This window comes from Lathyrus oleraceus, chromosome 5 (genome assembly GCF_024323335.1).
Source record: "Lathyrus oleraceus cultivar Zhongwan6 chromosome 5, CAAS_Psat_ZW6_1.0, whole genome shotgun sequence".
Taxonomy (NCBI): domain Eukaryota; kingdom Viridiplantae; phylum Streptophyta; class Magnoliopsida; order Fabales; family Fabaceae; genus Lathyrus; species Lathyrus oleraceus.
The window spans coordinates 476031278-476041869 of record NC_066583.1 but is presented as its reverse complement, the minus strand read 5'-3'; positions in this window follow the sequence as shown (position 1 = coordinate 476041869).

Here is a 10592-nt window from a genome sequence, read left to right as displayed (position 1 = left end):
TTTGTGTGACAAATCTATTTTGGATTGGATCTTTATGTATATTAACTTATAGACAAAAATCATTGCCATATCCATGATCTACATTGAATGTCGGTTCCAACGGTATACGGTTTGCGCGATTTGGTTGAGAGATGGGCATAACCGTTTCTGGTGATGAAGAACGATGATGAAGCTCGCGATTTCCTGGAAATTGCCCGCGTTTGATCCTGTTTTCTGCATTTCCATTTGAATTGGTTGTTTCCCGCCGGATCCGTCCAATAGCACGCCGCCAACACATTAAAATGATACTGCGTCGTTTTAGGCCAGGACGCGGGAATTACGATTATGCCATCCGTGTTAATTAAATCATTTAAAACATTAAATAAACATTTCATAATTTAAACAAAACTTCTAAAAATCATAATAAATCCAATTTTGGTCCAAATTGAATGGGAATTTTTGCATCCATCTCCAAATTTTGTCTAGTTTTTTTTAGGCATAGTGGTCAAAGTTGTGCTTGGTGAATTTTTTGACTTTGCCTATTGATCTTGTTCATGTATGCATTTTGTGTATGTTTCACCATTTTTAACATGAAATCTTGATGCCTTAGCCAAAATGAATGAAATTTCACATGCTTGTTCTTGACTCATTGCTGGTGATTTTGATGTATAGTTTGTGAATTTTGGATTTATTGTTGGCAAGATATGATTTAATCTTCATGAGTGTGACAATATGTGTCACACTATGCTATGCTGTGTTCATGATTTAATTTTCCATGCTTTCACTAGGCCTATGGCTCTGACTTTTTGCATGAGATACCTTGTATATGTCTAGTTTCACCATGAATTTTTGTGGATTTAATTGATCCATTTTCTATTTGATTGACATTTTTGATTGCTGTTTAGCATTTTTAGGGTTTTTATTGAGTGACAAATTTACATATCTTGTGAAATGCTCATTTCTTACCACATGAATGTGAAAATTGGTGGAGTGTTTCCTAACATGTTTAGCTTCAATTTGGCTTTGGTCCCATTCATTTCTTAGTTGTTTTCACTATTTTACAATTGATTGAAGTTGACATATGTTTTGTGACTTGGTTTGGATTGATTTTTGCATGTCCTAACTTGTTGAATTTAATTTCCCTACTTCCTCTTGTCCAAATGGCATGAAAATTGATGTGTAGCTCATTGAATGTGTCCTGTTTAGGCTGGAATTTTTGTGGAATTTATTGAGCTGTTTAGGTATTTGTTTGAGTGTGACCATTCTGTTTGCTCATATATGGTTCACAATTGCCTAGTTTGACTTAAATTGTGCATGAAATGAATTTGGTGCATAGTTTTGATGTGAGACCAATTGGATTCTCTTTGTAATTGATTAATCTTGATTTTGATCATGTTTCACTTGCTGTTTTGACTTTTTTCACTTCCTTTTGACCCTAGGCTTGTCCTAGTGGTCTTGTATCTCATGTTTGAATGTGATTTTCAGGTTAAGAAGCAAAATACTTAAGGAGGTGGATTCACATTTGATTGAGTTGTCTCATTTGATATTGTAAACTAACTTGGTTTATGTTGTAGGACGCTTGGCTCCTTTGAGTTGACTTGCACTTTGGTGCATTGGTTTGTGTTTGTCTGTGTGTAGTTAATTGTGAACCATTTGCTGTTTAGTTCTGTGATTGGTATACTGATTGTATTTGATTGATTTCAGGTACATTAGTTGCTAATATTGCTTTGCTTTGCTTGATAAGCAATTTGCACTGAGGTATAACATTCTTGTCTCCATGTAGTCTGGAAGACCTGGCCTGTTACTTGGCCAGGCACCTGTCTGAAGCCCTCCTTAAGAGGCAATGTTTGTGATTGTTTACTTTTGTCCCCAAGCAGGTAAAGACCTCTATGAGGCAATTGGCGGATATAAGAGATATGCAATCTATCTCCCGCTATTCTGTTGAGTCGTCCCTCTACTCACACCACTGTGTTGATGCATTGGGACACAAACCCAAGATCTTGTACAATGTACAGTTGTGTCAGAGTCTTGAGTGTAGAAGGGTTCCTCCTTTCTGAACCCACGCTCCTTTGTCTGAAGCTCTCCCTGACCAGGGATAAGAGATGTGAAGTCTTATCTTCACTCTCCTTTCATCAGCTTCACCTTAGCCCCTCAATGGCAAGGTTAAGAGCTAACCACCACCCTTGTACAGATGACTAGCTCTTGCAGTCTTACCCTTTGATTGAGCCCCACTTGTGTGTATATAGTGTGTGCTACTTGTGAATGCTTGATTTACTGCCTGTGTTGAATAGGATAGGCTTGCTTCCTGTGCAAGTTAGCTAGAAACCTTAACTTAGGGACAATCTTGCATGATAACAGCTAGGCTCGAGTCGTAGTCTCCCTAGTTGTGTTTCCCTCTGTCATCTGGCTAGGCTAGTCCTGTGTCCCTCCGTAGGGGAACTACGTCGCCCTGATCCTCATACCAGATGAGGTACGTAGGCAGGAGATGAGCAGATCTCTCCGGGCGCCTGTGTCTTTGTTTTGTCTTGCATGTGTAGGAGATAGATGTAAGCCCAGCGATTGGCATTCCACATCCTGTGTCTTGTTGTGTGCTTGGAAGCTGATGTAAGTCCATCGAGTGGCATTCGGGTTCCAGTGTGCGTGTGGTTGGTTCGGATGCCGATGTAAGTCCAGTGATTGGCGTTCGGGCTCCACGTTTGCCTTCTTGTGTGTGTTTGGTTCGGATGCCGATGTAAGCCCAGTGATTGGCATTCGGGCTCCACGTTTGCCTTTTTGTGTGTGTTTTGGTTCGGATGCTGATGTAAGTCCAGTGATTGGCATTCAGGCTCCACGTTTGCCTTTGCCTGTGTTTGTTTGTGTGCGTGTTAGCCGAGCTACGAATGCTCTGATTCTCCTTCGTCCAAAGGAGATACGTATGCATAGGATGCGACATCTTAGCGAGCATGTGTCGTTTCCCCGGTCGAACTACTTAGACTCTGATGTCTATGCCTGATAGACTAAGTAGGCCCAGGATGCGATGTCCTGCCGAGTTCAGTCTTGTTTGTTTTCTTGTGTCTCTTTCAGCCAGTGTGTGTGTGTGTGTGAGCAGTGTTTTAGCAACCATTTTCCCTTCCTTTAGTGCGTGGATCCCGTCGAGTACGACAGATGCGTAGGGGTGCTAATACCTTCCCTTCGCATAACCGACTCCCGATCCCATTCTCTTTGGTCGTGAGACCATGCTTTTTCCAGGTTTACTCTGAGCGTTTCCTTTCCCTCTTTTGGGATAAATAACGCACGGTGGCGGCTCTGTTGTTCTTGTTTTCCCGCCGGTTTTTCGCGTAATGCGACAGCTGGCGACTCTGCTGGGGACCTAGAGAAGTTGACCTGTGCTGGTCCATCTTCCCTAAGCGAGTCTCTCCTAGCGCTCTCTAGGTTAGGGTTTTGGTTGCTTTTTGCTGTTATTTATTGCATTCATTCATTTACTGTTTGCATTTATTGTTTGCGTTTATGTTTGCATCCATTCATATTCATCTGCTGTGCTGGCTGTGTCTCTCTGTGTGGGGGTGGGAGTTACTCGAGGTAAAAGGCCCAATACCCAGGCTATGAGTGCAATCTAGGAAACCTAGGAATAGAGTGATTCATGGGAAGCGGGTGGTATGCGCCACTTAGCGGAACATTGATATCATGAGCAGTTCAGACTCTGATGGGGTATTATCGATGCATACATCTGGTGTGCACAGGATGATATTCTTGAAAGGGTTGTTTATCCTGCGTTTCTCTCGACCTTACCCTGGCCTAGATGACACCCGTGAGTGGGGAGGGATGATGATTATTGCAGGTACAGTTGCTGACTTCTTGGTGACTGGTTGGTGACTCTTGGTACTGATGATGATGGTGAAGTATGGACATTTATTTCTGGGACGCCGGAGTTCTGTCTGTGGTTTATCAGCGGGTTCCGTTTATTTCGGATCCCCGGGTCGAATTTGAGAGTACCTGTTCAGAGGATCTGACTGTCATCCGTTCAGTGGATGTTCCTGTGATGATAGTGATGTAATCTCCAGTCCCGTTTATTTCGGAACTCCCCAAGTCGGATTTATGGTGACTCAGTTGACTGTGACTGGTTCAGAGAATGGGTCTTCAGCTGACTAGATGGCACAGTGACCCGCATTCATGCATTTGCATCATATCATTTCGCATTCATCTGCATTCAACTCATGCCTGTCCGTACTCAGGGTCCATTATTTTTTAATTGAGACTCAGGTTGAGAGACATCCAGATGTCAGAATGTTATTGATGAAAAATTATCTGTCTCGGTGAAACCGGAATCAAAGGACAGAATGTCCCTAGTACGGACAGACATTGCATGTGTGAGTCATACTAACCCATTGGCTGTTTTGTAGGTGTCAACCGGTGCACATAGCTTGTTTGCTCAGATATCCTGCTAGGGGCAACAAATCCAAACTGATGGATCTTCCCAACGCCGACATCCTCGAACTGAAAGAGATGGTGAGAGATTTGTTCAGTGTTGTGCAAGAGTTTGCCTTGGGGCAGAAAGCCATGGCCGAGAGATTGGAAAGGGTTGAGAAGTGGCTGATCAAGGAGAAAGTTCAGGGAAAAGCTCCATCACCCGAGGTGACAAATCCCTTTGACTCTGTAGCAAAGAAACTCTCTGGTAGTGGTCCGCTCGAGAAGGAAGTTGACTCAAGTGGTATGCCAGCAAAGAAGGAACGCGGTAAGGATCGTTATCATCCTTACGTTGCTGCTGTAACCGCTCCCGTCGGTAATCCACTTGTACCACAGCAACAACCACCACCTCAACAGAAAGCACTAAGAGCTAGGAGCCAAGTGAAGCAGAAAAAGGAAGAGCGTCAGTTTGAGGAGCTGCCTGTGACCTACACCCTTCTGTTCAGGAGATTGAGGGATTTGGGGTTAGTCCGGCCAAGGATTTTGATTCCCATAGCACAACAGAAGAGGCCTGCACACTATGATGAGAATGCCAGGTGCGAGTTCCATTCTGAGGCACCCGGGCACAGTGTTGAGGGTTGTAGGGCTTTCAAGCATGTCGTCCAGGACATGGTGGACTCCAAGACCATCAGCTTGGCACGGATCATGGATGGGGATGTCAACCCTGTACCCAGGCAGGGTCCTGTAAAAGTGAAGATGGTGAAAAAGGTCAAGAAAGGAATGGAGGTGACTGAGGAAGATCAGTTAAAGGGTCCGATGCCTGCGGTCTCAAAACCTCTGATGCAGGATGGAGCTTTCCCTGTTGTTGATAATTGTTGTGCGGCCGTTGCCCCAGAGAGGTGCGCATTGATGAGAGATACAACCCAGAAGACGATGGAAGTGGAAATGGATAGTGAAAAAGTTGAAACACCCAGTCAAGCAATTGAAACCATCAAGGTAGAGAATGCTGTTGTTATTGGGAAAGAGAAGACGCTGTCCATTTCTTCTTATAAGCAAGCTCTAGAGGTGGTGAAGAACAAAGAGGCCCGAGGTTGGGGAAGGATCATTGACATAATGGTGAAGGCAGACATGTTTGGGACCGGTTATCCAGATCAAGAGTCGTCTAGACCAAACAGAGGACGTCGTCCACCGCACATCTTCGTCAGTGCAGGAATGCTGAATTCTGATCATGCTTGTTCAGTGAGTGAAGAGATCGACCGCGACCGCGAGCTAGAGCTGTGGATAAAGTCGTGCGTACCAGGCAACTGGAAGGCCTCAAAAAGCATCACTGTCGCTCATCCGGAAGAGTAGTTTTTCTGTGTTAAATTTGTTTGCATGAAAGCCATACGTTTTGCCCGAAACGTACTGGTCCATTGTAAGGGCCATCTTATGTGTTTCATTATGCAACATTTTGCATCAGTAATAAATGGATGTTTTTGTGATTAAAGCGGTGTTCCCTGTTTTTCACTTTTTGCAGTTTTAAAAAATAAAAATAAAAATGGCAATGTTTTTATTCTCTTTCCTTTTGATTCATTTGGTTCCGACCACAAAAGTGATTACCTTCCTGATCTCATCGATAACAATTTGGTGACACCTCTGCATGACTTCGACAATCCGATCTATCATGCCGAAGAAGAAGGCGAAGAAGATTGTGATCTGCTAGAATTAGCCAGGGTGTTGAAACAAGAGGAGAAGGTGATTCAACCGCACGAGGAGCGATTCAAGATTGATATTTCAGGCACCGCCGAGGTCAGAAGGGAAATGGAAGTTGAGGCCGCTTCAGAGGCGAGTCGAGAACCGAATGGTAGCCCTGTTGAAAGAGCAGGTTGATATCTTCACCTAGTTGCATCAAGATACTCCAGGGTGGAATACCCATGTTGTGGGGCACGAGCTACCATGGAGAGAAGGCTGTCCTCCAGTGAGGCGGAAACCGGTGCTAAAAGATGAGAATGTGTGTGGACTATCGAGACGTGAATGGAGCTAGTTCGAAAGATGAATTCCCGATACTTCACATTGATGTATTGGTTGATAGTACAGCTCAGTTCTCAGTGTTTACCCTCATGGATGGCTTGCTTGGCCAAAGTCAAGTGGAATTGTCGCCAGATGATATGGAGTAAACAATGTCATCACACCAAGGAGTACCTTCTTGTTGTAAGGTGAAGAAGAAGGCCGGTGCCACGGATCAAAGGGCTACGGTGACTTTGTTTCATGATACGACTCATCGTGAAAGCGAATGCCATGTTGATGACATGATGGCAAAGTCCCAAGCAGAAGAAGGGCATCCGGTGGACCAAGTTGTTTGACAGGCAGAGATAACTCATACTGTTGAATTCGAAGTCGCGCACTTATGGAGTGCTGTCCGGCAAGCTGCCGAGGCATGTTGAGAATGAAGGAGGAATCGAGGTCGATCCTGCTAAAAAAATAAAAAATAATACAAGAAACACATGAACCGAAAACGAAAAAGAGATCAAATGGTCAGGTGGAATGATGACTGCCAAGGGGCATGGAAAGATAAAAGAATGAGTAGCAGGAACCTCTGATTCCGATGCTTCCCATGGGGATGATTATTAATCTGGTGCTTGACAGCCCTCAAGGGGTCTATGAGGTGTATTGGGTCAGCATGACGAGTCTTGTCGAAAAGAGCATGCAATTTACCTAAGCAAAAAGTTTATCGACTGTGAAACAACACACTCACTGCTCGAGAAAACTTGATGTACTTTGGCATAGGCTGCTCGCCGACTGAGACAGTGTATGCTGGTTCATACCACTTTGTGGATGTCCAAAATGGATCTGATCAAGTACGTGCTTGATAAGTCAGCATGGACCGGACGGGTCGCGAGAGGGCGAATGGTGTCGACTGAATACGATGTTCAGTATATCTCCCAGAAAGCAATCAAGAGGAGGGTATTGTATGGTTATCTCGCCCAACAACCCATTGATGATTCTCAACCAAGGAAATCTGAAGTCCCTGATGAGGACATCTCGAGGTACTCAAATCGAAAGATTGAGAGTGACCGATCCCGGAGGAGGGGCCTGACCCTGAATCCGAACGGATTCTGATGTCTGATGGGGAGAGTTTACAGTGAGTGAGCTAGTGCTTCCCCGATAACATTTGAATGCACCAACGATGGTGGCTGAGTACGAATTTGGTATCCTGGGTATCGTACTTCGGTAAGTGCACATACTGGGGCAACGCCTTCCTCACTCAGATATGGGATGAAGGTTGTACTACCATTTGAGACTCAGGCTTCATCATGGGGTCCCGTTGGACGTAAACTTGAAAAAGGATGAGTGGATAAGGACTCAGTATGACACGTTGAGCCTGACCGAGGAGAAAAGAGGCTGACAGTTACTTGTCATGGGGCAGTTGTACCCAGTAAATGAAGCGTGTTGTTAACTAAGAAGTGCGACCTCGTGCGTGCCATGGAAGAGATGTGGTGTTGAAAAGGATCCTTCTTCCTCAAGACGATCGTGGGGCAAGTGGATATACAGTCATGAATCCCCAGCATGGTCAAGAAGGCTTTCTCCGACAAAGCCTTGTTGCTGACAACCATGAGTGGCGAGGATTTTCCATCCCCTGTGAATGCGGATGCAGTTAGAAGATACTTCGTGAAAAAAAAGAAAGACCCGCTGGACAAAAAGAATAAAAGAGTCCAGGCAAAAAAGGGGCATCCCGGCGAACCAAAAAAAAAGAGAAGAAAGGTTCGGGTAAAAGTTAGGGATAATAAAAAGCTGTACACCCGGCAAGTCGAAAACCCCATAAGGGCGACTTGGGCAAAAAAGGGTATCCCGGTGGACTGAAACCCGAAAGGGCGGTCCAGGCAAAAGAGGGATTGAAACGAACAACTGCGTCTAGCATGATCGTTTGTGCTTTGGTTAAGATATCACAGCTAGTCTCCGACAGAGGTCGATTGGAAGCGTCTTGTTCAGAAGGCCGAAAGTGCGGAAAGTCTTGAGGACATGTGAGGTGTAACCGAGTTGGAACCCGATGAGATCACGGTTTCACATTGTCATTAGGATAGATTTTCCTTTTGTGCGCAATCACCTCTTTCCAGGGTTTGCCTCCTGTGTATTGCTCAGTTCTGAGCCATCCTTTTTTCAGTCAATAAATGCGTGTTCAGTCAAATAGTTTTGTTTTTGTTTTCATTACCGCTTTGATTACGAAAACATCCGTTCGTTTTGATAAAGAATACTTGCATTTTGAAACATAGAGGTCCCTTCCGATGCATGCTTATAAGATTGAAATCTGGAAATCTTATTCGGAAGTTTGAGCGACCAAGATGTTGAAACGTGGGGCACGCCTGGGGCACGCTTTTATCTAACAATCTCTTGTGCAAGTACTGTGAGATATCTTCATTCGCTGGCAAGTAGTGATATGAAATCTTTTGACAAAAGAGATCCCTGCAGAGCCCGACCAGGGGCAAAGTGGTTAGACGAACAGTGGAAGGACGATGCAGGATTACGACGACGATCCTGGAAAGTTAACCAAGAAGACTCTTCAAAGTCTAAGGACTGGAAAGTTTGTATGAATCCCAGGAATTTGATCTTCATGGGATGGATCAGAAAGTCCAGGTGGGTCTGGGAGTTCTCAAAAGTGGAAAGCTGACATTGTGGGCGGACGATGGATGCCGCTGTTCGACAACTCGACAGGTGTTCCGTGCCCAATAGGATGTGTCTCCCCAATGGGTGTGAGAGTGTTATCTCCCTAACAGATTTGAGATCAGTCGCTCCTCAGCAAGTCTGAAGGTTACTGCCTTCCCAGCAGAGTTTGTGATGATGGTCTTCCCTCGGCGAGGTCCCCCCAAGCAGGCCGGGTTCGGAGGATCATCCCCAGTAGAGACAAGCATGGGTTGCCTCCCCCAGCAAGGTAATCGCCAAGCAGTATGGGTTCGATGGAGGTCATCCCCAGCAAGGGTTGTCTTTCCCCAGCAGGGTGGAAATTGACGTGGTAATGAGATCCTCAGCGCAGTTCCTGGAGTTCCCCAGTGTTGTCTCTGGAGGGGACGTGTTTTTATGCATCCATCATTTAGATAAGCATAGCATATTGCATCATCAGTGCATAGCATTTCCAAGATCATGGGGCATTGTGTAAAAAAAAAAAAACTCATGCATCTGCATTGCACGCATATCCATTAGCCCTTAGCCGTGGTGACCAAGAATGGATCGTTGGAAAGAGTTTAGCATCGCTTGGATCGATTTCAGAATTGGGTTCCCCAGCAGGGCTGAGAGAAGTGTTTCCCCAACAAGTGACTCCGCAAGTGAGTGGGTATCCCCAGCATTGTTACTCCCCAATTGGTAGCATCTGGCCAGCTTGGATCTTTTTCCCTAGCAGATTTGGGTGTGTCTGACCTCTCCATGTAGAGTTGACCCCTTAAGCAGAAAGCGTCTGTCATTTCCTTCTGCACTCCCCACGAGTTATATCCTCGTGGATGACGGTTGTTTCCGTTCCCTCCCCTTGGGATGGGTTTTCCCTAGTGAGTTCTTTCCTCATTAGGATGTCTTGGTTCAGTTTGCCTTTTCGGATCGATCCTGAATTGGCCTCCTTGGGCTGTCTCTTGTGCTTCCCTGGGGCATAAATGAATAGTTGCTCACTAACCGGCGCTCATTCATCTTATCCTCAGCGGAATTTTTTGGCCTCTACCTACAACCCGGTAGTTGTAAGTCCTATCTTTGTGGTTTTCTACCTACTCCTGGTAGTTGTAAAATCCCACTTTCATCCCCTAGCAGAGGTAACCTTTGTGGTTTATTCTGATTGTTGGCGGATTTTGCGGTCTTCTACCTACTACCCGGTAGTTGTAAATCCTTTTTTCTCACTCTGTCTCTCAGCAGACTGTATGTTGGCCTCTACCTACAACCCGGTAGTTGTAAGTCCTATCTTTGTGGTTTCCTACCTACAACCTGGTAGTTGTAAAATCCCACTTTCATCCCCCTTGGTAGAGTTAACTCTCTGTGCTCATCCTGATTGATGACGGTTACTGTTTTCCGTGGTTTTCTGCCTATTAACCGGTAGATGTAATCCCCTCTTTGTGGTTATCATTATCCAGTTTTCGATATTGATATTCCTTACCTTTCGGATATTTTCTTTGATTAAGCAACTTTATCCCCAGCGGGTATTCCCTGTCCTTTTGATTGGTCATCTTTGCATACCTAGCCCTGGTACCCCGATGCCTTTCTTTTCGGTCGATTTATCC